This window comes from Mya arenaria, chromosome 13 (genome assembly GCF_026914265.1).
Source record: "Mya arenaria isolate MELC-2E11 chromosome 13, ASM2691426v1".
NCBI classification, from domain to species: domain Eukaryota; kingdom Metazoa; phylum Mollusca; class Bivalvia; order Myida; family Myidae; genus Mya; species Mya arenaria.
This window is the reverse complement of record NC_069134.1, coordinates 65,516,899-65,522,325: the sequence shown is the minus strand read 5'-3', so window position 1 is coordinate 65,522,325 and position 5,427 is coordinate 65,516,899.

The window sequence follows — 5,427 nt, the reverse complement described above, 5'->3', positions numbered from 1 at the left end:
ATTTTTTTCAATTGAGATTTAATAAACAATCAAAATATATTTCAACGCATTTATTCAAAGTTAAAGCATCAAAACAATTGTTTGAACCTTTTCATTCGGAAAGCACTTAATGAAGTATCATAAATGTTTGAGCGAATTGAAAACTAATGTCAATTTTTTCGCTCATAAAAATACTTGGTTCAATTTCGTCAATTTGTTCAATTTCGTCAATTTTAACTTCCTCGTCTATGGTCTCAATGTCTTCAAAATTATCACTATCATAACAGTAACCGTCACAAACGTAGCAATTTCTCATATAACAAACTGCGTCGTCTGGGTTGTCATCTTGCATGGATTCGATTTCGCTCGATATTTGTTCTTCAGCATCTTGAGCATCTCGCAAATAATCTTCAGCATTTCTATCATTTTATCATCTTCATTGATATCATCCATGGGTTGCTGAGAACAATGCATCTGCTCTTTTTCACAGGTGTTCTCACAAGGCGTTGTTTGCTGTTTCGATGCTTGACTGGACATAATTGTTTTAGATTGTGTATGAACAGTACCAAATTTTCAGAATATAAAAAAAGATTTCAGTAGTAAATCGCATGCCATGATATAAATCGAAAACAACTGACAGTGAACTCACTCACAGTAGAAATATGACGGACATAAGCAACCTTAATTTACAAATTACAGGCTTCGTAGCGAGACTATGTATGGGTGATAACAAGCACGAGTCTACGTCCAAAGACATCGTCTCGATACTTGACAATATCGAAAAAACTTTTCTGCAAAACAAACTAGCGACGACTGAGTACCGCAAGAAATGTGGCGCACTACAACAAAAGGTGTTTAGTTTGACCAGAGAGAACGATCGGCATAAGCAAACTAACACAGCACAACAATATGAAATAACTCGTTTAACAACTGAGTTAGAACATTTGCATAACTTCAATACAGTTGAATTGAATCTGTCACAGCTGACTGCGGAAAACAATCAGCTTAAGCAAAATAACACGGCATTTGAAGACGAAGTTTTGCGCTTGAAATCTCAAACAGACAACCTGCAATCCTTAGACGAAGCTGCCTGTATGGAACTATTCAACGAAAACACTCAAGATTTTTCATGAATTTACGAAATACAATAAAAAGCAATTTCAAAGCATTCGTTTTTGTCTTAAGAACGCAAATCTCAGTACGTTGTGCTTAAACTGTTCTCTTGCGCTTTGCTTAATTCTGGCCAGATAATCTTTTCCTTCTGAGTTACTATTGTTTATTTTACCCAATCTTATGTAGTAACGTTTAGTGTTACTTCTATTCATTTTTTGTGCCGGGTGGTTTATCCAACAAGCAGGACAAAAGCCGTTGTATTTATCAAAACAGCTTCGACACGCGGAATGTTCGAATGCACATTGTTTCATAACGAGCAAGAGATAGTCAATGTTACTGTAGCCACCGCACCAATGACAAGCTCTGAGTCTCTTATCATACGAAATACATTTTGATTTTTTTTACCGTTGTTGTGAGCCATACTTTATTTAAAAGGTTCAAAAATATTTCACTAATATAGTGTCAAGCCAATTTCATTCAGTTTATGTAATTCAAATGTTTTGACAACAGTAACATGGCAAATCCAAACCCTTGGTGACACAATAAACTACTGTCTATGTTTGCTGCGTTTTACACATTTACGAAAACACAAGACAAAGAAGACAAAGAATATTTCATGTTTTCATGTTTATTTTACAATTGAATCGTTATCTACAAAAACTTGAAACATCATAACACACTAAATGTCTCCAAAGTCCTGATACTCGGAGTCACCAGGATCTTAATTCTGAAGATCCATAGGTTCAATGTTTATAAGTATGGTTTTATCGTTTCCCACATATAGCCTATGTGCTTCATCAGAAAATCGTTTAGAATCTCGGGTTCATCATAATCGTTTGAACTGTGCCTCACTGCTGTCCTCGCTTTTTCCGTCTCACAATACTTGATATTTTTGTACATTTCAACACACCTCCGGATCTGGTCTGCCTCATATTTTGACTCCTGAATATTGTATATTTGTTCAAGTATTTTCGCAACTTTATCATGATCCAAAGGGGAAGCCGGCGAAGAATTTTCAAGATCATCGCTAAAATTCCCATTCTCGATATCGTCGTCATCTGAAAGGATAATAGCTGTAGCTTTATCTTTTCCTTCCCATGCCATTAACTTTTTCTTTATCGGGCTAGCAGGTGGAGTAAGAACGTCTGCTTTTACTGCGCTGAATTCTTTCTCATCCCTGATCACATCCATACTAGACTTGATATTTTGAAGTTCAATTTCACTTTTTCCGGTTTCAATGTCTTCAACAGAATCGATCTCGAAGCTATCACATTCATCGGTATCGGAACAAACCAAAAAACCATCGCAAATGCAGCAGTGTGCCTTCTTGCAACCTGGATAGTACACCTAATGCAAATCGGGCAATTTCTGTTTTTTTGACTTTATGTTCTGCCGCATCTCGCAAATAGTCTTCTGCAATTGCTTGTAGTTTTTCGTCTTCAGTTGAGTAGTGCTGAGGAGATGATTTGCTTGACATATTGTAGATTGTTTGTAACCAGTGCACAATTTTGAGAATTGTTACTGTATCCGCCACACCACTCACAACATCGAAAACGTTTTCTGAATCTCTTATCATACGAAATACTTGATATACATTTTTACATGTTTGACATGTTTGGATCTGTCTCGGCTGACATATTTTCTGTGTATGTTTGTGTGTTTGTATGTGTGCATGATTTCACAAAGTCTTACATGTTTTGTAGCCACCACAAATAATGGAATACAGAAAACGAGGGTGAAAATAAGGGGGGATTTTCAACAAGGGGGGGGGGCTTTTCTATCAACCTATTTCCTCAAGTCCATTCCATTTCGATTTTACTTTTTCAAACATACTAACAAAACTTTGCAGTTTGCTAAATGCGTCATTGTAGTGTACGTTTGGTAAGTTTAGGATACCTGGAAACCCCTTATTATTTTTAAATTATTTTAATGCATGCTATATGAAGAAAAACATGGTAAAATATACCTTATTATTTTAAACCAGGTTGATTGACTTCAACGAGGGCTGAATAAGCCTAAGGCTGAAGTTCAATTTCGTCTGAGATAGACCAGAGATACAAACTACTATTACTTTATCTGTGTTGTAATTTTGGTAGTTTACCTTCAATATTTGCTCACTGTATGCATTAGTCACCAACAATCAAAATGTAACATTACATTATGGCCAGGGTTTTGGGTTTATGACAAAATGAAAAATATAGCTTTTTGTGGGTCGGATTTTTCAAAATCCATTCTCTATTTAAAAATCCCCACCATGAAATTTCTTGCCGGAAATCCCAAAAGGAAAGCACATGGCAATGTTTTGTCCCAACACGAAGTGATCTTTTACGAAGTTATCAGTTGTACGTTACTTCCGACGTGTGTCGTTTACCTTTTTTGGAAACACTGATACAGATAATACACAGGTATATTTCAGACTTAATTGTAGGTAAATAAGTTATTTCCATGAGTCTCTTTTGGTTAAACGGCGTTTCAGTTAAATCAAACGTCTCATTGATCTTGTGGAATATTAAATTGTTTAAAAGGATGAATGCAATTTTGTAAAATGATCTTAAGGAGCATAAGTCAATAAGTCTAGTAGTCTTTTACTTCTGAGAATTACAATTTAAAAAGCATTTTAACTCAATATATGTTAGGATCTAATGGTCATGTTGTGTCAAAAGAAGAATGAAAATTAGTTTGTAAACTGGAAGTAATAGGCGATTTCCCCAAGATATTGTTCAATTGGGCTCGTATAAGTATTTAAGTATATAATGTGGGAATTCACTGCGAGGAGTTAATGTGGCTGATCCGTGGTCTAGTGGCAATACACTTCGAATCCTCGCCGCCCTACTAAACATACTAATCGTCTTTCGAAAGGGTCGTTATAAAGGGGTCCCGTGTCGTAGTGCTCTACACTGATGCACTTTTATCAGGTTAGGTTTAATCATGGTTACATTTTATCGGAACATTCGCAGTAAGGGCCTTCCCCGATTGCGTGTATACATAAATTTACACAACCAAATCTGGAGATGTTAGTATTAATTGGAACTCAATGGAGTAGGATCGAGTCACCTTGTTGTGTGTAGAATGCTAGAAAGTGTCTGATGGGTCAACATGGTTTTGGTAAAAAACGAGTAGTATTCAGTTATCTCTTCTCAATCGTTGCGATAGAGCAGAGATTAAATGATGAAACTAGTTACTAAAACCTTTGGGTCGTGTAATAAATATATCTGTGAACTGTCTGGTTTTAACAAACCTTGTGGTTATGGCGTATCATACCGATAGGCTTTGGTATACGTCACTAGAGTACGGGTCTTGGTGATGCTTCGAGGTGCGCAACCTTGTATTATTGTTTGATGCAGTTATGATGAGGGTCATAAGAAAAGGTGAGTTTGAAATGCAGCAATACATGATATTAGAGGAAACATTTGAAATAAACTTAGTTAAGATTGACTCGCGTAGTTTTGCAAGTTATATGAACTTTTAGTTTGATTTCCTTGAAAGGAGTAAATGTAGACAAACAAACTCGCGATATTAGTACGTTAGGCGGAAAGACACCAGAAAGGTAAAATACGTTTATTTATATTTTATCAGCTAATTGATTTATTGTTTTAAAGAATAACAATAGATGGGAATAGTTTACACTTACAATGAAGTTGGTAGAAGTTGTTCGAAAGATTCATGTGTAGCTACGTTTATCATTTTATAATTTAATTATTGTGTTTCAAAACCATAACTTGAATGATTATTTTATAAATGGAAGGACAAGACATAGCGTTGACCAGTTCTCCACAGCCGGGAGTTGTTTATAGACACTATTCCTCGGTCTCATTTACAAGCTATAGGGGTCTATCTTTTTCCGATTTAATAAAATCTCTTGAAACATTGGTTTAAACATATTTTATTGAGCAAACTTTATCAACATTTCAATACAAGTACATAATAAAATTTCAGGGTTGGAACGGTAGAAATAAACTAAAAGAGTTCCCTTCCCAGTTATGATAAATTACAATTGGAATTTGAGGCAGATACTGGTGATGAATGTATAATTATATTAATATACAAGCTCATATCAAATCATGTTTTAAATACAGGTAATTGAATGATTAGATTCATTTACCTATATTAAAGAAAAAATCTTTATTCTAAATTAATCAACTGTATTAAAGTAGAAAGGAAATAAAGTATGAGAAAAGAAGGAGAAAGAAAAAGAAAGAGAGGCAAAGTAAAAGATGTATAATCGTTGGTGGTTTAAGTCGATCACGGGCTTTAAAATCGTTTTGACAAATAAATAAAATGATGAACTGCATCAAAATGAGTACTGTTTTGCTCTTCAGTCAGTGTGTCATCACG